At 42.3% G+C, this 27,898-nt stretch overlaps 1 protein-coding gene across 3 annotated transcripts in view; it reads left to right on the top strand.

Moving 5' to 3' along the window:
• LOC126284886 (uncharacterized) overlaps nt 1–27,898 on the top strand; it is a 687,599-nt gene that overhangs the window by 52,041 nt on the left and 607,660 nt on the right. The window contains exon 1 of one of the 3 annotated variants that reach the window (XM_049984140.1): nt 14,612–14,852. The exons of the other annotated variants lie outside the window; for them this stretch is intronic. The gene's annotated coding sequence lies outside the window, so the exon portion shown is untranslated. Of the gene's footprint in view, nt 1–14,611; nt 14,853–27,898 lie in introns of those variants that run through there. 3 annotated transcript variants of the gene reach the window in all.

The raw sequence follows: 27,898 nt of genomic DNA, 5'->3' as shown, positions 1-27,898 counted from the left end.
TGCTCAGGCACCGCCAAGACGTTCTTGACCTTTCATGTCCATAACGAAAGGAGAAACTTCATGCTCGATTATTCTCTGGGAATGGCAGCGGCGGCATGGTGGTCTCTGCCCTCAGCGAGGAGAGGCGCCGATTATAGCCAACAAAAGCATAGATTGGGTCGTGGCCCCAGTCCCGCCAACCCCCAGGGCTGCTCGTCCCTCCTAAAGACAATCACTGAATGATCTCTGCTGCAAACAGCATTTACAGACCACATCGCAAGCACTCCTTTGCAGCGAGAGAAATGCAAATCTTTCCTTCCAAGCGATCATGTCAGTACACTCAACAATCAGAAAAATTAAACAATATCACATAGCTAAACCTGGCAGTCATATCACAATGGTTAAATTATCATCCTGCGATCTCTCTAAGTATGACTTTATCAATTTTACCTTTCTTTATTAAGGTTTTATCATCGTTTCGAAGCTGTGGATTCCATGATATGAAATGCATATCTATAGTACTTGGCCATTATAGCCGGCGTTGCTACTGACTATCATAAATTATTTTTCCTCACTCAGCTACTTTGCATAAAATATTCCACTCGTAATATGTGTTTAAAAGTTTGCTTCTCGTTGGATTAGGCCTAATCCCAGATTTTCATTAGTGAACCTCGAGTTTGAGAGGGTAATCGCGTCGATTAGAATGGTTCGTTATTGTAAGGTCATAGATGACTTCCATACGAAGAGATCTATACGAGTTTCAGCGTGGTCTGCAAGCACCTCGAAATATCAAGCTCTGACCACTTGTTACCCCCCTCCACATATTCGCCCTACAATGAGACAAATTTTTCCTAACGATCGATGACTTGACGGAAACCTTGGTTGCAGATATATTTAGTTGGACTGTTGGGGAAACGTTCCACCTCGAGAACCATCTCCTCATCATTCCATAAATGCCTGCCACGTAGGGCTTTCTTCGCCAGAGGAAAAACGAAGAAGTCACCGTGTGCCACGTCAATAGAAACAGGAGGGGGTGGGGGTAATGTAAAGTCCGTATGTGGCATAACAGCAAATCAGGGCTTAACAGTATTGGTTAAAAACAGTTTTGGTTGCAATTTTAGTTTTTATTTTTCAACTACACGTTGCGCCTTACTTAGGCATCTTCAGTTTATCTTTTCTAGATAGACGCGAGAGGCACCAAGATCTGCATAACGCGTTCCCGTTCCAGCTACCCCCTACGAATAACGTTTTCAAATCCAGAATAGCATGGCGGCCCTGAAGATACGGGGTAAGGCCAGGAAAAATATAGTCACATATACGGAATGAACCAGAACTCCAGCGACAAACTATGAGACGTGGTAGTGTGGAACAACACAAGAAAAAAAATTCAAACAGACATGAGTTCTAGAATGCATACCTTAAGAGCTATGAGCTTTTTCTGATGTTGAGTATTGTGATACACAGCTCTTATACTGAAAGCTCTTTGCTATTCATGTTTTGCGAGGTGGTAGCATGGATGAAAACAAGAAAAATATATCCAGTTAATATGGACTCTAAAATGCATACCCTGGGTATTTGTCCATCTTCTCTACTCTGAAACACTTCTGTTCTGCTGAACAAGCGTTCATAGCTAAGGAGCACAGGTTTACCAGTTTTTTCTCGTTTTGGTCCATACTACCTCTTGTCAAAGTATGGAATACAAAGAGCGTGCAGTAGATGATATGCGTTTCGCAGTATTGAAGAAGTCCTCATATACCTTAAGGTATACATTGGAGGCACATGTTTACTATTCATTTTTTCTTGTTTTTATCCATAGTATCATCTCTGAAAATTTGTCTGTGGAGTGCTCGTTCACACCATATACTAAAACCTTAATTACATTAACAGTGCCTCCTAATATCTCTTTAAATGAAATTCAGTCAAGATTAGCGTCCTAGTGCACGCAAAAAATTGTGTCAGACCGGAGCGAATACAATACCAACACAGCTGTTAACGAGAATTAATTCAAGTCTTAATTAGCTTGTTGACAGCGTCTCTAAATTCCGTGACGTCGGGTCCATTGTTAGTATGTGTTAATCGCTCACACGACCTCAACAAAGGTACTCTGTCCGCCGGTTTGAAATCTTGCGTGGCGGTTCGTAAACTCTTGTACAATAAATTTTCAGGGGCAATACTGATAACATGATTATGCCCCACTTGCTGCAATAATTCTGTCACTCGCCAAATTTTTAGCTGACATTTTACCGCGGGACAGAAAAAGCGCATGTAGACTTATGCGAATATAGCCGCACCGTTACAAAGGTTGTTCCTCTTCAAATGCATAAAACAGAAATACGACATAATACTCCTCTTTTATCTGTGGCCTGCGCCATTTAGACTTGTTCCTCTAGCGGCGTACTGCGATGCTGTGTACTTGCAAACAGATGAAACATTAATTATGTAACTTTACTGTCGCGAAGTGATGATTCAGACTTTGACCACCCCTCGTAAACTCGCGAAACACGGCAGTGCGCACGGTGCCATTTCTGCGGTAAACGTCCTGCGAGGTGTGCGATACGGCTGCCGGCTGTGGGGTCAGCGACCTTGCGGGAGGAGGGGACAGCCGGGGGAGGAGAGGAGACACGGAGACTCGTGCCGCTGTCCTCGAACTGCAGAAGCAGACGTCACCCGCCCGCCTCGCGGCGCCGCCCCGCTGCCGACACGACGCCCACCATCCGCCATTCGCCGCCACTTCACCTGTCTGCCACAAGGACACACCTCTGTTGTGACTCACTGCGAGTCCCAAACTTTTAGGTCAAAATTATAAGCCCGCAAAATGACACAAACTGCCTAAAAACTGCCTAAAAAAAAAAAGAAGACTGAAGCACCCAAAAGGCGAGGAGGAAACGAAATAGAAGTTCACGGGTTCAGAGGGTAGGTGACTTTATTTCAGTGATTACAAAACTGGCCGTAAGAAGCCACTTACCGGTGTGACCTTGCACTCCGTCTGGCTTGGAGGTATCCACTGATTCGTTTGGGGAGGATGTCACAAAGCCGTTGCATCCCGTCCTGAGACAATATGACCTACAACTGGATACTGACTCGCTGTTTCCACACTTGTTCTATCGGGGACAGATCTGGGTATCATTCTGACCACAGGAGTGTCCCAAAATAACGCAGACAGTTCATACAATGAGGTGACAAAAATCATGGGATAGCGATATGCAGATATATAGATGGCGCAGTATCGCATATCTACACAAGCTTCAAGTGCCGAAGAAGCTGGTATAGGCATGTGTATTCAGCAGAGATATGTACACGAGCAGTATTCAGCGCTGCGGTCGGCAACGCCTACATAGGATAACAAGTGTCTGGCGCAGTTCTTAGATCGGTTACTGCTGCCACAATGGCACATTATCAAGATTCAAGTGAGTCTGGACGAGGTTTATAGTCGCCATACAGTGATGGAACACAGCTTCCCTGAGGTAACGATGGAGTGGGGATTTCCCCGACACGACCATATGGTGAGTGTACCGTGAATATTAGGAATCCAGTAAAACACCATCGCTACGGCTGGAAAAGATCCTGCAAGAACGGGATAAACGACGACTGGAGAGGACTGTTCAGCGTGACAGAAGTGTTATCCTTCCGCAAATTGCATAGATTTCAATGCTGGGCCATCACCAGCTGTTACTGTGTGAACCGTTCAACGAAACATCATCGATATGGGCTTTCGGAGCCGAAGACCGCGTCGTGTAGCCTTGAAGACTGCACAGCCGCCCATTGCGGCCGAGCGGTTCTAGGAGCTTCATTCCGGAACCGCAGTGCTGCTACGGCCACAGGTTCGAATCCTGCCTCGCACATGGATGTGTGTGATGTCCTTAGGTTAGTTAGGTTTAAGTTGTTCTAAGTCTAGGGGACTGATGTCCCCAGATATTAAGTTCGATAGTGCTTAGAGTGACTTGAACCATTTGATGACTGCCTCACCTGGGCCCATCAACACCGACTTTGGATTTTTGATGACTGGAAATATGTTGCCTGGATGGACGAGCCTCGTTTCAAATTGTATTAAGCGGATGGACGTGTATGGAAACAACCCCATGAATCCATGGGCCCTGCATGTCAGCTGGGGACTATTCAAGCTGGTGGAGGCTCTGTAATGGTGTGGGGTGTGTGCAGTTGGAGTGATATGGGACCCCTGATACGTCTTAGTACCACTCCGACAGGTGACGCGTACACAAGCATCCTGTCTGATCACCTACATCCATTCATATCCGTTGTGTATTTCGTTGGGCGATTCGAGCAGGACAATGCGATACCTCACGTGTCCCGAATTGCTACAGAGTGGCTCCAGGAACACTCTTCGGAGTTTAGGCACTTGCTCTGGCCACCAAACTCCACAGATATGAACATTCTTGAGCATATCATGGATGGCTTGCAACGTGCTGCTCAGAAGAGATCTCCATCTCCTCATATTCTTACTTCTTTATGGACAGCCCTGCAGGATTCATGGTGTCAGTTCCCTCCAGCACTACTTCAGACATTAGTCGAGTCCATGCGGCACTTCTGCGTGGTCACAGGGTCCCTAAACAATGTTAGGCAGGTGTACCAGTTTCTTCGGCTCTTCAATGCAAAAGTGAAGTGCATAGGCGCATCTGTCATTTGTACTCGTGTGATACATGTCAAACGATTTCCAACGTGATTGACATATTATGAATACAGAATAGTAGTAGGAGTTAGGTGCATGAAATATTCAATTTTGGACATTGTTAGAGAATTCAATATCACGAGATCCACAGCGTCAATAGTGTGGTTAAAATGCAAATTTCAGGCATTACCTCTCACCATGGACAACGCAATGCTCTACTGCATTGACTGAACAACCGAGAGCAGCGGCGTTTACGTAGAGTTGTCAGTGCTAAAAGACAATCAACATTGCGTGAAATAACGGCAGAAATCAATGTGGGCTATACTAAGAACGTATCCGTTAGGGCAGTGCGGCGAAATTTAGCATCAATGTGCTATGGCAGCAGACGATAGTCCCGAATACCTTTGATTAGAGCACAATATCGCCTGCAGTGCCTCTGCTGGGCTCGTGACCAAATCGGACGGATCGTAGAAAACTGTAAAACCTTTCACTGGTCAGATGAGCTCCAATTTCAGTTGGTGAGAGATGATGGTAGAGCTCGACTGTGGCACAGGCCCCACGAGACATGAACTCAAGTTATCAACTAGGCACTGAGCAAGCTGGTGATGGCTCCAAGATGGTGTGGACTGTCTTTAGATGAAATGGACTGGTTCCTTGTTATGTTCGGCTACTTGGAGGCCATTTACAGCCATTCGTGGACTTCATGTTCCCGAACACCGATAGAATTTTTATGGAAGACATTGCGCCGCGTTAGCGGGCCACAATTGTCCGCAATTTGTTTGAAGAACCTTCTGGACGACGATCCTCTCTTGTGGTGCTACAGATGGTGTCCACTGGAACCTTGAGGATGAGCAAGCCTGCCTTCACGTTCCCATGCAGTCCAATACCGGGCCACTGTAACATCCGAATGTGCCACAAATCTGGGTAATGCACTGTTCGACCACCCAGCTAATTGGAGATCCACAATGAGTTCCTTACCTTGCTTAAGACTGATATCGGAACAGTTGCTTTAATTATGGAAGACATTTGCCGTGTTAGCGGGCCACAATTGTCCGCAATTTGTTTGAAGAACATTCTGGACGACGATCCTCTCTTGTGGTGCTACAGATGGTGTCCACTGGAACCTTGAGGATGAGCAAGCCTGCCTTCACGTTCCCATGCAGTCCAATACCGGGCCACTGTTACATCCGAATGTGCCACAAATCTGGGTAATGCACTGTTCGACCACCCAGCTAATTGGAGATCCACAATGAGTTCCTTACCTTGCTTAAGACTGATATCGGAACAGTTGCTTTGAATGGTACACATGCCTTAGAACAGCAGGAGGCGAAACGCATTTAGGATAAATAAAGTATAAGTAGGCTGAAACTTCCTGGCAGATTAAAACTGTGTGCCCGACCGAGACTCGAACTCGGGACCTTTGCCTTTCGCGGGCAGGTGCTCTACCAACTGAGCTACCGAAGCACGACTCACGTCCGGTACTCACAGCTTTACTTCTGCCAGTATCCGTCTCCTACCTTCCAAACTTCCTACTTCTATAAGTAGGCTGTTTACGTTTTCTTACTGGTAACGCCACGTAGCGCTCTGTATGAAAAATCACTGGCTGTGCCGTCTGCAGTCTGTGGCTGGTTTGCATTGTTGTCTGCCATTGTAGTGTTGGGCGGCTGGATGTTAACAGCGCGTAGCGTTGCGCAGTTGTAGGTGAGCCGCCAGCAGTGGTGGACGTGGGGAGAGAGATGGCGGAGTTTTGAAATTTGTTAGACTGAATGTCATGAACTGATATATATATTATGACTCTTAAGGTAAATACATTGTTTGTTCTGTATTAAAATCTTTCATTTGCTAACTATTCCTATCAGTAGTTAGTGCCTTCCGTAGTTTGAATCTTTTATTTAGCTGGCAGTAGTGGCGCTCGCTGTATTGCAGTAGCTTGAGTAACCAAGATTTTTATGAGGTAAGTGATTTGTGAAACGTATAGGTTAATGTTAGTCAGGGCCATTCTCTTGTAGGGATTACTGAAAGTCAGATTGCGTTGCGCTAAAAAAATATTGTGTGTCAGTTTAAGCACAATCGTGTACAATTTTTCTAAGGGGGCGTTTCATAAAAGTAACTAGCAGCGAGAATCGTTAAGTTTACTACTCCACATTTTTTTCAAAGGAATTCGTAACATACAGGTTATGCGTAAGTTAATTAGAATTACTGGGTCTCCAGTGGTATGTCATACAACAAGTTAAGTACAAACTATTCTGTTTTATACCCTACCGCAGTAGTAAATTGTACGAGGGTTTAGTAATTTAGGGTTAATTTAGTGGTTCTCTGAAAATGGATTTTCCGTAACTTTTGAGAAGACACACAGAAAGTAGTCTTACCAAAAACTTATTTGGCACACTGAAAGGCAGTCAGTAAACAGGGTAGAAATCTCCAAATTTTTCAGTGTACATATTGTTGAGCTGCTCCAATAATTAAGTTCAGCTACTTTTATTCTAAGTATAATTGCTAGTTTTGGAAACAAACGAATCTATCTCCTAATATCTTCTATATGTCTATGAAAGGGGGGAACTGTAACAAACAAACAAATAAGTCTGAGGGAGACAGCAGACATGTTAAACAGGCTTTATCGTATTTCTGATAATGGAGTTATTCGCATAAACGGCGAGCCCTCTGTAATTATCTACGTGTCCAAGATGGCATTGCTTCTAAATTGGTACATTAACTCTGTAACCGATAATCAGAACAGTGGACTGTTGCGGTTAAAACACCTTACGTGTGAAACCGTAATTACCTCTACCTGCTAAGCGGCGTTGGAGATGGCCAACGGCGTCGCAAGGTAATTTGCTGACCGTCGTTCCTTTTAGACGGGCCTTCCCTGCTGAAACTGGCTTCTTGTTGTGTTTAACGACGATGTATGTCACTGACATGAAATAAAATTTCAAAATTTCTCCTAAAGCATATTTGTGTTATTGAAGGTCAAACCAATCTTTGCAGCGACTCGTATATTGCTGGCCGTAAATCTGACGCACTGAATACCATGATATCAAAAATCATATCCTACACGTACGTTGACAGGGCGGTTTGCATAGTGATGGATTGCAAATTAACCTGACAGAGTTCACAGTGCGTAAATCAAATATGCTTCACTTGTGTAAACTTTAACATAACCTGCCTTCATACAAATTCAGCTGTGCTGATATGAAGGCAAGTGCGAAGTATCTCAAAAGTAAAGTGAAATACTGGAAAAATTAGTGTAGCAAAAGGAACAGAGGATTCCTAAAAGCTGATAACAACTGATAGCGATAGTTCAGTCGAGAGTTTCTTTTCGACTACTACTGCAGCTAGTAAAAGCGGAAAATCTTTTGTCTTCAAAACATGTATGTCAATTCGTAATAAATTGTTGTTGTTGTGAGCTTATGTTAATTCTCGCTGTTCCCAAAGATAGGGCAGCTGTTGTAGCTACTAGCATAGCATAGAGGACAGCGATACTGGTTTCAACACTTGAAAGACAACGGTTTTGAAGTGAGTGACAAAATGCGTCCTGAGGAGCGTGGTGTACTATGATCTGCTGCAGCTGGGCAAACGGTGAATGCTGAATGCTACGAAGAGTGGTTACTCAATTTTAATCGCGCACTTCAAGACAAACGCCAGCAACATGCTCAGAGACATGACAACGTCATTCTGATTCGTGAGAGTGCCAAACCAGATGTTGCGAACGAAGTGAAGGAAACCTTCCATAAGTTAAGACTTCCTTTGAATATAATAGAGTAGTAAACTTTACTATGGTCCGAAAGAACGGATAGCATATTCATATACATATAGTTAAGGCTCACCGGCCATTTGACCATCTTGTTCTGTGCGGATGCACAAACAGTGCACGAACTCTTACGGGAATCGGCAGTAAAGCCGCAAGTAATTAGTATGGTGGACAGGGACACTACGAATATAGTGCGGGACAATACGTTGCGAATGTGGGAGGCGTACCAGAGATAGATCCCTGCAGTCGTACTAGCCTCTATGTCCTCGATGGTTCAGATGGATAGAGCGTCTCCCATGTAATCAGGATTTCCCGGGTTCGAATCCCGGTCGGGCACACTTTTTCAACGCCTGTATGCAAATAAGGGTATTTATTTCATTGTAATTTCGTAAAACCAACTGGGTAGACTTCAATCCTTCCGAAGTCAAAGGAATACGTCCGAGATCGAAGAGTTCCTGATGTTCCTCGCGGTGGGATACTCCGTATCTCGCAACAGAGAACGCCTTGCAACAGGTTTTCAGCAGCTTCGCAACATTTTGCGGAAGGTAATAGACTTTGTAGTTGACTAGACTGAATGCATGTAATATTATTAGTTGAAAACAGTCTTGGTTGTAATTTTAGTTTTTTTTATTTATCAACTACGCGTTTCACCTTATTTACGCATCTTCAGGCTGATCTTAATTTGGTGAGTGACTCCAAGACCTGCATAACGCGTTCACGTGACGTCCATCTAGAAAGTATTTACTGAGGTTAGCGAAGGCGATGTTGGCCTGAAGTACTCGACGATGCCCTTCAGCTACACTGTCTAATGGATCGTCCGAAGAAATACCAAATTAAGATCAGACTTAAGATGGCTAAATAAGGTGAAACGAAAAAAAAAGTTCAAATGTGTGTGAAATCTTATGGGACTTAACTGCTAAGGTCATCAGTCCCTAAGCTTACACATCCAGCCATGTCCGAGGGAGGATTCGAACCTCCGCCGGAACCAGCCGCACAGTCCATGACTGCAGCGCTCTAGACCACTCGGCTAATCCCGCACGGCTGAAGGTGAAACTCCTAGTTGGTAAATAAAAAAAAAACTGAAATTGCAAGCCAGATTACATTCAAGTAATATTATTAAACACTGGTTTGCTGATTCATGCCACAGATGCATTGGAATAATTTCTAATTGCATGTAACGCAGGTGTACATTTTTGTTCATTCTGTCAATGTAGTCACCATTTTATTCACAGCCCTTGTACGAGGGTGTTCAGTAAGTAATGCAATACATTTTTTCTCTCCGTCAGTTTCGTTAGCAGAAACGCGGAGTTTGCTGTGGGACATAAGGTTCCAATAGGAGGTGGCGCTACACGTACCATTCAAAATGGCGTCTGTAACGGTGGTGCGTTCCAAGTAGAGAGTTTCCATTGAGTTTCTTTTGGCGAAAAACCAGGGAAGATATTTGTAGGGGCTACTGTCCACAAAGACCTGCAGTGAAGAAAAGCACGGTGAGTCATTGGGCGAGACGTGTGTCATCATCCACACACGTTGGGCTGTTCTTCCTCAAACACCTTGGAGCCAGGATGTCGCACCTTCCGACTTACATCGGTCTGTCTCAATGAAGAATGCACTCCACGGGAAGCAGTATGTCTATGATGGGGAGGTTACTGCAGCAATATCTTGGCTCCGACACCAACTGGTGAAATGGTAGTGAGGTCATACAAGGCTTCCCAGTAAGGTGGCATAATGCCGTCGCATTGAACGCAGATTTGTAGCCAAAAGAATGGGGAATAATATGTTGTATTGCAATCCAGAGTAAAACCAACCTGCTTTCAGTAAAAACAGTGTTGAGTTATTTATTGAACGCCGATCGTATTAGAGCTTCTACGACAAATGGCCATCCAAACAAGTACCCCAAGAATTTTTAGCGTACTGCAGCCCCGCCAGCAACCGTGATAGACCAATATATTGAAAGAACCGCCTCAGTTGCGAGAATTTTCTGGTCTTTACCCAGGTTTCGGATAGAATAACCTAGCCTTCTGCAGAAGCATAAAATTACTATAACATGCCAGAGTAAGGCACAATCGACAAAAAAAAAAAATGTTCAACTGTGTGTGAAATCTTATGGGACTTACTGCTAAGGTCATCAGTCCCTAAGCTTACACACTAGATTATCCTAAGGACAAACACACACACCCATGCCCGAAGAAGGTCTCGAACCTCCGGCGGGGCCAGCCGCACAGTCCATGAACCGTAATAGCAAGAAAACTAAGCATTATGTAGATGAAGTCCCTATGTGTATTAGCTATCCGCAAATTATACTAAATGGTAGGAAATTTACTTGGATGGATGTATAACGTTTAAGGATTACCTTTACGACTCTATGCACATATGGTTATCGTGTAAAGTATCCCCACCGAACATGACTAATAGCGTGCACCTTACTTGTCTTACTTATTTAAAACTTTAATCAAATGGTTCAAATGGCTCTGAGCACTATGGGACTTAACTTCTGAGGTCATCAGTCCCCTAGAACTCAGAACTAATTAAACCTAACTAACCTAAGGACATCACATACAACCATGCCCGAGGCAGGATTCGAACCTGCGACCGTAGCTGACGCGCGGTTCCAGACTGTATCTATAATTTAATTAGGGTGTAACTGGGCGTACAACGCCCCTGTCATCACACTTAACTGCTATTGACCGACATAGGTCAAGCACACTAATTAAAGTGTGGCGGAGGGTACAACATCTCCGTCATCACCCTTATGTACTAACATATAATCTATAATGTACCTTTGACTGGAATAATCTTCCACAGGTAACATTGTAAGTAACGCGATATGTGTGTAACGTTATCGGTATCATTGAAAGGGGAAGTATTTATAGCAGCTAAGTTTTACTCTATTGTGCTGCATAATTGTTAAATTCAACTGAAATGACTACCAAAATATCGTGAAAATGTAGTGACCCACACTTAAACTTTAAGGGAAGCGCGGGGCTTGATGTCTGAACATGGTATGCGGCGACCTAGAGAGAAATATGGTGGTCGATGTACTCTAGGTGCGGTACTATAGGTTTTAATTTTTAATGTTGACTGTGCCTCACTCTGGCATGTTAGAGTAATTTTATGCCTCTGAAGAAGGCTATATTATTCTAGCCGAAACCTGGGTAAAGAGCAGAAAATTCTCGCAACTGAAGCGGTTCTTTCAAAATATAAATACCCTAAGAATCCAGGTCAGAATAATGGTGTATTATTTCTGCGTTGTCACCATAGCTCATATACAAGTCAGGTTGTGGCAACCAACTCATTCCCTTCACATCATTCCTACGGATTGTCGCTTCTTCGGCACATCGAAACAAAATTGTATGTTATATCCCGTGCTTAAAACGGGGAAACGTCGTTCGCAGCAGCTGTGACGACTGCCTGACGGGTAGACCGTCACCCGCGTGGGGCGTAAACTCAGCGCAAGAAATGTAGAAAGTTAACTGCTCGCAGACAATCGCGGAAGTAATGAGGAAGCGACTACAGTCCGTAGTTAATGCACATTTGCATTGCAAACGCGTCGGCAGAAGATACAGTTGCCGAGTTCTGCAGGAGAATCGCTTATGAATTATTACCTGTCGACGCAGTCCTGTCTCGCGTCCAGGCCCAGAGGGGAGCAAAATTGTGTGAAGACGTAATTGCGGACGGACAGACAAAACAAGCGAAGCACGGCTGGTGCTGATGTGTGCGGGTCCTTCCATGCAGTATCTGGGCTGCTTGGAGTTTTTGCAACGCTGTACACGCTTCATCATTTCAGCTTCCACTTGTCGCTATTGCCAGTGTACCAAATGATAGTTTCGTAATTTAACATAGTATCTCATAGTTTCATAGTCTAATATCGTATCTCAAACAGTATTAAGGACAGTCAGAAACAACGCCTCCCGATGAATTTCACAATTTACTGCACTCCACCAGGTCTTCAGTTCGACTCAGCTTTCCTCAAGCGACACAAAAAATTTCGGGCAGATCGGAGAAGTAGAATATTTGGGAATATTTTTACGTATAACATTATGGACATTGTAGAATATATAATTGTATTAAAAGAATACACAGAGTCTTAGGAAAATAAATGCTGATATTGTGATCATTGGTTCCCGCACATAATTTACAACCTAATGGTTTCTGCAAAGTCGTAACTGCATGAGTAAGTGGACTATACTTGTCAGTACAGAATAAGAGTTTTGCGTCCACTTGTCTACAGTTCAACACTTGACCTGTTGCCCAGGGGAAAATAAACATTAATGGCTTGCTGTTACCACATGTGCTTGGAAGTACTAGCCAACCAAAAAAACATAAAATATACTGCTCGTAATAGCTATAGTTATCAATCTTGAGTTGAAATAAATACTGATGTAAAGTTGTTCAGTACACTGTCTTTAGTCGCCAACAGAAATATCTACACTTAACCCCTAACACCCTGTAAACACTGATAACTAACTGCATGCTGCAGCTTACGTAATATTTGTTCATGTCCATAAAGTAGTTATAGAGAGTTTTCACGCTCATATTCAGATGTGACGAAGTAACAGGTGACAGTTATTCGTTTTAATATTCATTCGTATAAATCACGTAGAGAACTAAAAGTTGCCTAATTCTAGTTTTCCTCTGCATTCTACGGCATTAGGCGTCAGTGTTTGTCACTGTTGCGGTCGCTGTAATTTCTCGAGCTTATCTGATCTCCGAGCTAAAATTTATCTTCATAACAAAAAAATGTGTATGTGAAATCTAATGAGACTTAAGTGCTAAGGTCATCAGTCCCTAAGCTTACACACTACTTAACCTAAATTATCCTAAGGACAAACACACACACCCATGCCCGAGGGAGGACTCGAACCTCCGTTGGGACCAGCCGCACAGACCATGACTGCAGCGCCCTAAACCGCTCGGCTAATCCGGCCTGGCTGTCTTCATAACATATAAATCTCTCAAGTACAGATTTCACTTAAACTTCATCCTCCATAACGTTATGTTACTGATGTTTCTTTGAGTTACGATATTCTTTTCCTCAGATACGTCACCATTTCATAGTTTCTTATACTTATTTTTCCTTCGCTGACTTCTTGTACATATTTTTTTCCTTTGAATTGGTTCAATTCAGTTTGCTGTCCTCTTTCAATAATACTTTGACAGAGTTCTCGTTTCATTCAGCCTTTCAAACAAATCATCGTCTCCTACCCCGTCCATCAATTAAAATATTATTATTTTTTTTCTTCATCTCCACAATCGGGTTCTATGCTTTCAGACATCTCTCCACGTCTTCCTTAGTGTCAAAGTTCCTGAGCCATTTATAGCTGAGCTTCCAATTAAGCAACCTGTAAATCTATTCACTCAATTCCTATCATTTTTCATGACAGTAGTCATACTTTTCTGAAGACTTCCTTTCCACTCTTTACATTTTGATCTACAGTGCAACATCCTCCTAAGTCAAGGCGTTCCCTTTACGTTTCTTTGCCTGGTATGTGTTTTATTGTTACTTTTACTGAAACTGCCTTACGTATATTTACGCAAGCTAGCTCCCCCTGTTTTACTCAATCTGTATTATTCAAGGCTTAATTCGAGAGACTGTGTTCACAGATTTTTAATAGTTTTCAGGCATGCGGCCATGTTACGTCTCACTTCTCTTAAGAGTTATTAGTTACCACTTTCCAACTCTTTCGTTCTCACCTTTGCTCTGACTTGGGGGCATAGCTCTATTACTAATATCCTGACGAACCGATCACTTTCTCTTTCTCTTTGTATCACTATTTTAAACGTCTTTGCTGTAAATAATTCCAGATATCTCGCCACATTCGTAGCTTACTTGTTTGGTTTTTTTTTTTTTTTTCTATCTTGCTACAGCTAAACGGTCCCAATCATTAAAAGTGTCTACCATTTGATGGTGAGTCGCTCGGTGACTTGAAACCGATGGTGGTGTAATAAAAATTGAACCTTCAAAAAAAAAAAAAAAAGGTGATTGGTTTCAATTATTTCTGAAAAACAGTGGTTCATATTTTGCTTATTTACAGTTGTTCTCTTTATTGCATCTTGCGACTTTTCACGAGATATATGTCAGAGAAAGCTACATTTTGGTTAGTCTTCTCGGAACTTACGCTCTCGGACATTATAAGTAAGCACAATACTTATCTTGCATCTTCAACAACTGGGGAAAATTTACCATTGTAGAGTAGCCTGTTTGTATGTTGGCAGCGCTATAGATTGTTAATATCGCTGACAGCGCTCTGCGCCATGGGCAAGAGATTCTGTGGTTTGGCGGACTAGCAGTTAGCGAGTGTATAGGGAAGTGTATGGGCATGATATTGGTAGTGGAGACTCTGTGTTAGTAGGACATGCATTGTACAGTGAGACAGAATGATGTGTTTATAAGAAAATACGCAAGGAAATGTATGACGATGGGTGTTTGGTTGGTAATGTTTCGGCAGTGGAATTACTTACAACTATATAATTTTCGGAACTGGATGTCACATGAATACGGTAACATTTTCTATATACATTGTTTACTCTTCAACAAAATCTTTCTTTCGGTGACCATATGCCTCCTAGTAGATAGTCTATAGTATCAGAATCTTTTTATTTAGCAGGCTGTAGTTGCTACTTTCTGTAACTGCTGTAGTTCGTGTTATGAAGATTTTCTGTGAAGTACGTGACTTATGAAAAGGAATGGAGTTTGCACTGTTGGGATTCGTGCTTGAAACGAGTTTAGGCAATTAACAGAGTTGGAAGTAGTTTCATATTTCTTTAATTTCATGTTTTTTGGTTTTTTATTATTATTTCTTGAAATTCAGCGCCATTCTTTTGTGTTACTCATTGGAAGTCATGTTGTCAATGTATAGCAGTCAGATTGCGTTGGGCTTGTGTATTGTGGGTAATAAATGAATAGGTTAAGTGTGAGTTGTCTTTGTCAGGGAAAATTCTGTAGGTCAGTGTTTAGCAAAAAAATTAAAGAGATAGTTTACCGTCCCCGTGACACTTTCGAGCTTACTGACGTATCTGCTAAAATAACAATAATAATCACCATTGTCATTGTACGCACTCGTTACCCTTGTATGTCCTTCTTTCCAGTTAGATCTTCCTCATTTCCCTGCATTCTTAGCTGGCGCAGTCTCCTTAAATTTCCTTTCCCCAGAACTTACTGTATCAGAAAACTTTGTATGCCTATAAATTCTTTTTGTATCTGCCACTATCATTATTGTAATTATTGCCATTGTTATTATTCTTAGTATTATTGCTATAGGGGACAGCCGCAACATTAGCTCAAGTACTGATAGTATTAACTTCGCCCGTTCGTAATCAGTATTATTTACTCATATTTCACTACAGACATTCGTGTGATATTTAAACTGTCATATTAAAATTGATATTTTTAGATAACTGTCATGTTAAAAAAGATAAATATGTGTAAAACTCAGGTTTGATGTAAGACAGGGTCAAATGGCCTTAATCAGATTAAATAAATCAATGAGTGAAATAAAAGTAAATGAGCGAGTGACGGAACGCGTTGCTCTTCTTTGTATCTTCTCTGTTTCCTCTACCAATTCTATATGTAATGGCCCCACACTGACTAGCAATACTCAAATATCGGCCGGACGAGTGTTCTGTAAACTATCTCCTTCGTGGGCGGGCTACATTTCCAGAGAATCTCAGTCTGGCTTGTGTCTTCCCTGTCGTTCCACTTTAAATCGTTTCGTTCGCATGCTCCCAGATATTTAATGGATGGGAGCACTTCCAGTGACTGTTCCTCAGTCGTACAGTCATACAGTAAAGGGATTTTCGATCTATTTCAACACTGCACGCTACATTTGTTTATGCTCAGGGTCAACTGCACTCCTTGTACGAAGTGTCGATCTTCTGCACGTCTTCCTGTGTTTTGCAGCATTACGTCTTCTCTATACACATCAGCGTCATCCGCTAAAAGCCTCATGGAACTGTATCTACTAGCTTATTTACTAATATCATGGAAATAAATGATCCTTTAGTACTTCCTTGGTGTATGCTGGTCAAATTCCGTGAGCTAATATATTTTTTATTGTGTTGCAGTACGGAACGGAAAGAGTTGTAAACAAAATTCGACAGGTCTTGAGGGAATACCAGTTTGGTTTTATAGGGTGTTTTGTGCCCGACATCTTGTACATTGAAGTGGCTAGTAATAACTGAGTTAATTCGAACACTTTGGATGAGGAAAACTTTATTAATACAACAAAATTGATCTTTGCCCGCAAGGCACGGAGGTAGCTATGAAACTGCACACGTGGACTTGTGGTTTAGAACACACTAAATGAGCCACGATTACCACTGAGTGGCGGATTGATACAAGTTTAGAATGGCCCTACTGTGGCTTTACTACAGTCACTAGAAAGCAGAATTTCGTAGACACAGTTCTGACAGTGTTGGTGTGTAGGCACAATTCGCGGGAAGTCTCTTCACTGCCCACTGGATGACACGGGATTGTGTCGCGGCGACTAGGCAGCTAAACGATGTTACTCCGTGAGGAAGTTCCTGAAAGTGGACAGGGTCCGATCTCGAAGAGAACTGCCCCCCTGACATCTGGCGACGTTATTCCAGGGCAGAGGCGCGGTGGTGGAGATCGGAACTGCTGGAGACATGGCTTCTTCCCAGCATTGCGTTGGCGCCTCGTGATATCGCTTTGCTGTGCCGTGTCTCTGCGTTGGTCGGTGCTACTTGCTCCTCTCTCGATACTCGACGACACCGCACAGAGTGCTGTACGGAACTGGTCGTATTTATCACGAATCCCTCGCCCAGAGCAAAGTCCCAAGTGATTGGAGAAAAGCGCGGATGATTCCTGTATATAAGTATGGTAAAAGAATGGAACTGTAAAATTACAGACAAAGATCATTAACGTCAGTTTGCTCCAGAATTCTTGGACATACTCTCATTTAGAATACTATAGAGTTTCTTAATGCGGAAAAGCTTCTGTCCACAAATCAGCGTGAATTTTGGAAGTGACCCTCGTGCAAAACACAGTTTCCCCTTTTTATCACATGATATCCTACTAACTATGCATGAAGGGTAACAGGAAAATTCCATATGCGTAGATTTTCGAAAGCATTTGACACGGTGCGCCGCTGGAGATTTAATGAAAGTACGAGCATGTGGAATAGGTTTTCTGACATGTGAGTGGCTCGAAAGCATAAGTAACAGAAGGCAGTACGTTGCCCTTGAAGACAAGTGTTCAGCAGAGACCAAAGTATCGTCAGGAGAGCTTATGGGAAGTGTGATACGAGTGGCCGGCCGTTGTGGTCGAGCGGTTCTAGGCGATTCAGTCCGGAACGACGCGGCTGCTACGGTCGCAGGTTCGAAACCTGCCTCGGGCATGGATGTGTGTGATGTCCTTAGGTTGGTTACGTTTACGTAGTTCTAAGTCTAGGGGACTGATGAATCAGATGTTAATTCCCATAGTTCTTAGAGCCATTTGAATCATTTATTGATTCGAGTGCTATTATTCTCTATATACATAACTGATCTGACGTACAGGGTGAGCAGTAATCTATGGCTGTTTGCTGGTGATTACGTGGTGTACGGAAAGATGTAGTCGTTCAGTGACTGTAGGAGTATACAGTAGTAGTAGCAGAGGGGTTTTGGGCGCACGACAGCAAGGTCTTCAGCGCTGTAGGAGTATACAAGAATATGTATAAAATGCATACTTGGATCATCAGCTGTTTTCATTTTAAAGCTAAATTCTACCGGTTTTGGTCATGGTCCATCTTCACGGATGAAGGGTTAAAATGATTTTAGCCGCCATATTGCGTTAGTCTACCGAAACCGGTAGAATTTGGGTTTGAAATAAAAACATCTGATGGCTCAAATATGCATTTCATACATTACTTAACGGCTGTTGGCAGTCATCTTCCAAAATTGTTTATACAAGGTCACTTGGACAAAATATCTGGTTGGTTTGTAGAATGGCAGCTTATTCTAAATTTAGAAAATCGTAAGTTCACTCATATCAGTGGGTAAAACAAGCCCATAATTGTCGAATACACCATTATCACTGTACTGCTTCAAACAGTCTCATCAAAATGGCTCGAGCACTATGGGACTTAACTTCTGAGGTCATCAGTCCCCTAGAACTTAGAACTACTTAAACCTAACTAACCTAAGGACAGCACACACAGCCATGCCCGCGGCAGGATTCGAACCAGCGACCGTAGCGGTCGCTCGGCTTCAGACTGTAGCGCCTAGAACCGCACGGCTACTCCGGCCGGCCAAACAGTCTCACCGATTAAGTATCTAGGTGTAACGTTGGAAAGCAATATGGGATGGAACGGGCACGTAACATTGGTAGTAGGAAAGTCGATTACAGCTTATTGGGAGAATTTGAAGAAAATCTGGTTCGTCTGTAAAGGAGACAGCTTATAAAATACCAGTGCGACCGGTTTTTGAGTACTCCTCGAGTGTTCGTGTTCCGCACTAGGTCGGATTAAAGGAAGGCGGGCTGCTTGTTTTGTTATCGGTTGGTTAATTCCACAAGCGAGTATTACGGAGATGCTTCGTGAACTCAAATAGGAATCTTAGGAAGGTAGATGGCTTTCATACAATGAAGGCTTTCACGACCGGATGTTTCAGCTGCCGAGAATTCTTCCGGGTTTTATGGCGTGGTCCATGGAACTCTTCTATACCTGGCCTTTAACATAGGGATAATTTTAACAGATAAAAGAAGCTATGAAACTCAGCGACATATGGACAGTGGCGCTACAGTATCAATGACAAGTTTTTACTTTTGACGTACTATGATAGATAGTTATATTTTATCCTTGACAATCTTTATCCCTGCTATCACGCGAAATCCAGACCACACCCACGTTCCACGGTATTAAGGCCGTTGTTCAACGTCCGATTCGTCAGTCGGCAAGACTCAGCACAACCAGGAGCAACTCCTAATATGTCCAACGTAGCTTTGGACGAAACGTCAGGGATAGAGTTCCATGGACAACGGTCATACAAGCCCGAAGAATTCTCGGCAGCAGTTGGATTTCTTTTCCCGAAACACTATTGAGAAAATTTAGAGAACCGGCATTTGAAGATGACTGCAGATCGATTCTGCTGCCGCCGACGTACAATTCACGAAGAGAAATGAGGGCTCATGTGGAGGCATACAGACGTCATTTCTCCCTCGCTCTATCTGAGTGTGGCAATGGCCGCGCCGCAGTGGATACACCGGTTCCCGTCAGATCACCGAAGTTAAGCGCTGTTGGGTGTGGCAGACAGTTGTATGGGTGACCATCCGGGCCACCATGCGCTGCTGCCATTTTTCGGGGTGCACTCAGCCGCGTGATGCCAATTGAGGAGCTACTCCACTGAATAGTAGCGTCGCTGGCCAAAGAAAACCATCATAACGACCGGGAGAGTGGTGTGCTGACCACACGCCCGTCCTATCCGCATTCCCAGCTGAGGATGACACGGCGGTCGTATGGTCCCGATGGGGCACTTGTGGCCTGAAGACGGAGTGCTTTCTTGCTTTCTATTTGAGAGTGGAACTGGAAAGAAAATCACTAGTATTGATAGAGGGTACTCTCCGCCACGCATCATACGGTGGCTTACGGAGTATGTACTCGTATGTAGACACCTCCTGGAAACAAGACAAACATCACCAACGTGGGCGCCGTTATTTACTGCCCTCTGAGTCGAACAGAGTGCGCTGTGTTTCACACGATACATTCTAGAGGGACAGAAAGATAAAGCACCAGTAACGGTATCAGGCATCCTCTGCCACATACTGCGCAGTGACTTGTGCAGTACTTATGCAGATTCAGATGTAGCTGGCGCCACCTCTGAACCTCGCCACGGCACACTGGACGGGCCTCCATTAGCCGCAAATATGCTGATAGGTAGGTAGCCCTGGCTGGCCATCCAAAATCTCCTGACGGAAGGCGCGCCTCGGCTGGGTAATCTCTCCCACAAGACGAAGTCAGCCATCAATCACGCCGGTGTCCGACGCAGTTACCCAGCCGGTTCAGGTGAAAACCAACATGTTCCGCGAAGGCACCTTCAATTTATTCTTCATTAACGCCACCCATATTTCATCGCAATATTCGGTGTTATGGGTACGCCTCGCAATCAGCTTTGCGCGCGACTGCAAAAAGTACTTCTGTCCATCACTTCTCTTATTTTATCTTCTGGTCTAGACCTCCCTTTCATCACTCGTTCTTTGTTTCCCAGGCTCAACGACGAGACGGAGTGCTAAGACACTAAAAATACTTTTGGCAGTAGCCAGAATGAAAACCAGACCCATTCTGCCAGAGCCTGCAAAGGCTTTCTTAAATCCTACGTTATTTGCGAAATCCAAAGTAATGCTTATATTAAAGAATCGATAATGTTCCTAACAATATTTTAGAAAGTAAGACTGAATTCCGACATATTCTAGTAACAAATCAGAGGTATTCTATGTTACTTGCTAGACCTTGGACGAACCTGTTACATACACTGCCCGACAAAAAATAGCCAACCACCCAGAAGCGGAGGAAGAAACGTTATGAAACTTCGCTGTTTGAGGGGATATATGGTGCTTTGTGGGGATATATGATGCTATTTCAGTGCTTACAAAATCAAGTTAAATTTACAAAGGAATTGTCACTATGATGTTGCACCCCCTTTCACCAAGACGAATGCGCTAATACGGCTAGAAAGGGGTTCATGAAGCCGTTATACCTCCTGCAGAAGTTAGCTGGTCCGCAACTTTTATATCTAATACTTAAGAAAACGAGGATAATGGAATGTAGTCGAATTATGTCAGGTGATGCTGAGGGAATTAGATTAAGAAATGAGACATTTAAAGTAGTAAAGGAGTTTTGCTATTTGGGGAGCAAAATAACTGATGATGGTCGAAGTAGAGAGGATATAAAATGTAGACTGGCAATGGCAAGGAAAGCGTTTCTGAAGAAGAGAAATTTGTTAACATCAAGTATAGATTTAAGTGTCAGGAAGTCATTTCTGAAAGTATTTGTATGGAGTGTAGCCATGTATGGAAGTGAAACATGGACGATAAATACTTTAGACAGGAAGAGAATAGAAGCTTTCGAAATGTGGTGCTACAGAAGAATACTGAAGATAAGGTGGATAGATCACGTAACTAATGAGGAGGTATTGAATAGGATTTGGGAGAAGAGAAGTTTGTGGCACAACTTGACTAGAAGAAGGGATCGGTTGGTAGGACATGTTCTGAGGCATCAAGGGATCACCAATTTAGTATTGGAGAGCAGCGTGGAGGGTAAAAATCGTAGAGGGAGACTAAGAGATGAATACACTAAGCAGATTCAGAAGGATGTAGGTTGCAGTAGGTACTGGGAGATGAAGAAGCTTGCACAGGATAGAGTAGCATGGAGAGCTGCAGCAAACCAGTCTCAGGACTGAAGACCACAACAACAACAACAACAACAACTTAATATACTTGATAATGGCACTGAAACAGTGTCGACTTCCGAGTTGCTCCCGCACATGTTCTGACAGGGACAGATTTGGTGATCTTGTAGGCCATAGGAGTACCTCAACATGATACTTCATAGAGCCACATGCTATTTGTGGATGAGCTCTGAAAAACTGTACAAAGCGTGCTTTAAAATATAGAGATAGCCATTAAACTTCTGTGCTAATGAATCTCATTACTGTATTGATCATTGTCAATTAAAGTTGTGTTACTGAGAAACTCGGGAAAGCAAAATTATGTATGTGAAACTTGAAACAAAGAGACGAATGCTGATTGTTGGAAAAGCAATAAAGTATTTTTATTAACAAACCTTTACATCAGTAAGACAACATATTTTAACACTTGAAATATTAAAAATTCACTGTACATTGATAGTGCAAAAACTAGAACGTCCTTATAAATACGTATGCTATCCGTCTTAGAAGAAAAGTCAGCAAATCACACATTGTTACGTTGTTATAAAAATCTCTAATTTTAAATCCCTGACCAAATTAATTACCACGCTTGGACGTCTCGGAAAATGTGCTATTACAGTACCTTGTGAAATCCTCTGAATGAATTTACAAAATATCTTTTATAAACGAAAAGTAATACAATAAAATTACTGAAGGCACACAGCACATCCCAAAGACATCCTACGCCATCACAAGACACATTTCGACTCCTTCTGTCTGTCTGTCTCTCTCTCTCTCTCTCTCTCTCTCTCTCTCTCTCTCTCTCTCTCTATCTCTTCACTCAGAAGTAAAGGTTCTACTGACAGTCTCTCGCAGCACAACTCTTTAGCAGAGATGTTGTCCACTAGTACTCAGTTGCTTCTAAGCTTTACTTTTGCACGTGACATCCAAAATATTTAAAAAATCACAGTTTTCTGTATAAAACAAAACCCTTACTACGTCATCCTACGGGAAGTCAGACGGCAGGCGCAGATCCGAAGAGGGTTACGATGTGTTTGGTGCACAACAGAGTGGTTCTCCCTTGTGGTGGTCAGAACTGGTCAACTGTAACCTTGACGACCAGCATGTCTGACCTCACTTTCCCAAAAGGACCAGCACGGCACCACTGTCATATACAAACGACCCAAAATTGGACATTGCACGATTCGACCAGCCGACCAAATGGCGACCCAAAATGAGGCCATTTTCAAAGTTTGACAGGTTCTGATAACAGTGTCTCAGAGTCTTTCACAGTGATCACTTTATATCTGATGCTATTCAGTCCTTGTACACCTGACCAGTCCTTTTGAAAACACTAAACAGAAACAACACTAATGCACAGTGTTGGTCGTTCTCTCTGTTACAGAGAATCGCAACTATAATCGTTACATACGCGCCCTGTACCAAGCTACCTTGATATCTGACCTGGTGTTCTGGGTGTTTCAATTTTTTTACCAGACAGTTTCTTTTGTTCCAATCTCACAGCTCCCGTTGAGGCAGGTCATGATGTTGTATTAAGACGGCGGGCAACCGTTTGTACGGAGTACTCTCACTTCGTGATGATCCATTGATTCCGAGGTGTAAAAAGATGCAGCGGTCTTCCAACGACGTGTCATCGGACATCGAGCGTCCTTGAGAGGACGGCGTAGTAAAACTGACATTTCCACGTCTCGCATTAATCAGCTTTGTCTCCCACTCGCACTTACTTTCGTACCTGGCTGTTTTCTCCGGCTTTGTCAGATGTCTATGCTTTTGTCACGTTATCCTCATCTCAATCGTGCCAGATGAGCTGAAATATCATCTGGACTGTCACTGTTACCGACAAGGGCTGACCCTCTGAAAGACAAATTAAAAAAAATAGAGTGAAATTCGGGGATCGTGGACGAATTACTTTGTCGGGAAGTTTGGCATCCTGCAGGAGGGTGTAGCAGTGGTGATGGTTTTGTCAGCAATTTTTCTCACACGACCTTTTCAAATAACACTAGTATGATTTGCGATTTTTTGCATTGTTATTACTTTCAGATACCCGCACAGGGATACCACTTAAGCCTTAACTACAATGTATTGCGATATAATAAGTGACAGGTCAATTAAATTTGGTTAAAAGTATTCACGTTCCTGCAATATATATTGTTCGTATCCACTCCTCTACCACCAGTCATAACCACCCCTATCAGTCAATCAGTAGAGCATCATCTCTGTAACCTTGTTTCAAAAGCTTAAACATTTTCGTCATTTTAATTAAAATCCCACATTTTATCGTTGCTGCGGTAATACAGGCACGGCAAAAATCGGCAAGAACATTGTATCACTTTTCACTCAAGTAGCAGTAACTGGAAAATCAAACATGATATGAGGAATGTGAGGCAGTGTGTTTACTCCAAGTGTCTCAATACACACAGCACTACCAGCCATACGTTGCTAGGACTCCTTGCAACCTCATAAAAACGATTTGTTATTTTTTTACAGACCTCGTACAAGCGCACAACGGAAGCCGTAAATTGGTGGTTCACTGAGGCAGTTCACATAAAACGTATTGTTAGGTGAAAACATTTTACTGCGATACTCTCGAATAGTGTTCGTCAGTTTAATTAAGTTGGACAGCTACTCTCGCCATAAAGACTGATGAACGACATTGTGTCGTGAACAAGTTTCTTAGAATCTAATTAAGGAACACATTCAATAACTACCCGCAGCGAGAAACGCCGGTTTTTAATTTTCCATTTGGAGCCATGGCCACCAAATTACGCTCTGGTGGTCTCATTAGAAATGTAATGAGAGGTATTTGGGGGACATAAATGTCTTGTAATGGATCGCGATCTCACAGCAGCAAATTACATTTCGAAATCCTCCGGGAGGACATACACCTTCAAACCCACTGAATGACAAAAATACAAAAATCTCGTTTAATGTGGTAAACAGTTTTTACTTCTCCGCTTGACTTTTCCCAGAGAAAACATAAGAGATAAATGGAACTAGGAATACTCCTTGCAACCACACAAAGTTACCAGTACGTACCGAATCATAAACAGGGTTTATTAATCCCACAGTGTGATTCTCCGCAAACTTTGCAGTCATCGTTCAGGAAAGGAAAAAGCGAAGAATTTAAATAACCTACAACTTTCCTAACTCCACCAATCACGGAAAGAGATATTTCTCCAAAAAAGAGAATAATATTAACCCTTGCCTACTGAAGACAACGCTCACCGACAAACAAGATTGTGTATAGGCAATGTGAGCTTTGATTGCCATTTTGCTAATTCCTCTAGACAAGTGGCCAGCTTGGCCAAGTGACGTCTCAGGTTGTCAGGCAGACTATATACAAAGAATATGAAATCAATATTTTGCTGCACACTGCGTTATTCGCGCAATTAAGCGTCAAGCAAAAGGGTCGGTGATGTGAACATTAGAAGGCAGGATAATAAACAAAGTTTTAGTGTTCCTAGGAAGAAGACGACGACTGATACTTTAATTAGTAATGTGACCTTCGAACCACGCTCTTGTAAAGATGATGCTTTTCGTGACTTTGTGCACAGAGCGGTCAATGCGCTAATGAGCAAGCAGGATAAACGCACACGATCAAACATTGTTAGAAAGAATGCAGCTAACAATGGTTACACTGTAGATATCATTAACAAACTGCTGCCTGAGAATAATATGAAACTGAAGAATAGTTTGCAACATTCTCCCAAAAGGTAGCTAACATTTTTAAGAACCACGTTTTAAAAATAGTGTTATAGACGAATAATTTAGTAAGGCGTAGCTTGAGAAATGACAGCGGTAAGGAGATGAACAAATGTGAAGGACTGGGAGTACACAAAATACATTTATGAAAGGAAATTCGACAATGTGGGTAACGTACAAGTGAAACACAGCGGAAGGGGATTTATTGAACAGCTTTTTAGACTTAGTTTGATGCAGTGCCTGCAAGTTATATTTGATACGTTGTTCAAGAAATAGCTATAGATTGGCAACCTTACAAATCATCATTTGAGCCTCATCTTTGGGAATGAGGGAAAAGTAGATAATCGATGGAATGGTACTGTGGTTTAGGCAGAAGCTCCGCGCAAAGTGGTACATCGGATGTAGCAGCTTCTAACTACACACAGACTCAAGCAGAAATGTATGCTACACATTCTTGGTGCAGATAGCTGATAAGCACACAGTCAAGCGCGCGTTTGCGGCGTGTGATTCCACATTCAAGGGAGGACGTATCTGGAAATGCACGGGTAGGTATAACCTGACGTAACTTTTGCTGTTTGAGAGATAACTGAAGCAAATTTTGCACATGTTGTCATTAGGGTATTCACTATAGTATGCATTTTTCAGGTTTTTTTTCAAATACTTTTATCTTGACGTTACTGGATAATTTTAGAACACATGCTACCACATGAACGTCTTCTCAAAGATTACTTTACTTATCATTCTCACAATGTTACAAGTTGGTCTTAGTGATTTGGTAACTGTGTGCCAGTTTTTTAATCTCATTCTTAGAACTCTCACAAAATTTTTTAATGTATGTGTATGATACACAGCACTTTTTATTTCACCAAATTTTGAATAAATTTGTCAGTAGCGCACTTTGAAAAATTTTAACCCACTGAAAATTGTGTTACGGTGTTTAAAAAGTTTATATCAAATTTCACCTTTTTATCTGCAAAGATTCAGTGTATTTTCTTATACACTGAAAAATGTAAGTTAAGGGAAATGAAACAAGATTTTATTAGGTATTAAGCCATAAAGATGCACCTTAATGTCAGCCATAATCATACATATGATCTTCTTGGTTCTCATGTAGCTCTTTTCTTCTAGTCTGATCCTTCTGGTGTGCCCTTCTGGCAGTAACCTTCACTGGTATTTCAGAAGTAGCAATATGCACATTATCTTATCTTCCTCAATAGGTTTTCAGTGAAGCAACCTGCCACAAATCCTAGTCTTCTAAGGGTTCTGATACTTCTAGTGCTACCGTCACTGAACGCAAGACTAACATCGTTCGATGCAATTTTAACAACTGTAGGTGAGCAAGAGGTTGCCTTTGGTCGTCGCTTCCAAGCTTTCGTCCCGGTTCTGTGTTCCACTAGACAGCAACAAGAGGTATAGACAGCTAACGGAAGGCAAAAATGGTGCATCGTAACCTAGCTCACTGCATTCTATACTCTTCAGATGCTTCTCTGACAGCAGGAAATAATAAAACATCGCAAACAAGGACAGAGTTGCATTGTATGAAACAAGATCGCAAAAAATTTGGAAATTTTTGTCCAATTTTACGTACATCTCCATTAAAGACAGAAATTGACGATATCAAAGTAAGACGACGACCCATAGCTCAAAGTGTATTTTATTTTATGAACGCCGCAAAGATGTCAGCATAGTTTTAGTGTTTTAACCACATGTGGATTCAGTGTTGATAACCGAATGAAAAGAACAGTGTTTTTCGAAACACGTTGTTGATTTGTGTTAAATACGGCTAAGGTGATTGAACGCGTTTATTGGTGCCGAAAAAAAAAATTAAAAAAAAAGTTCAAATGGCTCAGCACGTCGCTGAGGTCATCAGTCCCCTAGAAGTTCGAACTATTTAAATCTAGACTGTAGCGCCTAGAACCGCTCGGTCACTCCGGCCGGCTATTTATTAGTGACAAAAATAGGATGTCCCAGGAGGAATGGTCAGAATTCAGGGATGTGACTGGAACGATCATTCGAAACAAAAAACATCTAATAAGCATGAGCTCTAAAATCTATACCTTAAGAGTTATGAGCAATGGTCAGCAAAAAAGATGTGCTTCGCAGGAAAGAAGACGAACAAGGGCTTACAGATCTTAAAATATAAGTTTTATACTTCATTTTCACTACACAGTTTTTGTCTTGTTTTGGTCCATACTATCTCCTACAATACAAACACGCTTATGAGCCAAAACGTAACTAACTGATTAGTAGTGTTTTTAAAGTTGAATAACGAGTAGACTCTTCTTGTTTTACCATTTTTTTTTTATTTCTAAATAGTATTCGGCTTACTGGACTATCTTCAGGAAACACCTGACTAACATCCGAAAGGGACAGTAGTTCTTAGGTTGCCAAAAATTATATGTAAAGATACAACCTAGTTGCATAGAATGTTGCGCACCAAACTTTTTTTTAACATTTTAAAT

Source organism: Schistocerca gregaria, chromosome 8 (genome assembly GCF_023897955.1).
Source record: "Schistocerca gregaria isolate iqSchGreg1 chromosome 8, iqSchGreg1.2, whole genome shotgun sequence".
Lineage (NCBI taxonomy): Eukaryota > Metazoa > Arthropoda > Insecta > Orthoptera > Acrididae > Schistocerca > Schistocerca gregaria.
The sequence above is the reverse complement of the archived record's forward strand: the minus strand, read 5'-3'. Positions and strand labels throughout refer to the sequence as shown.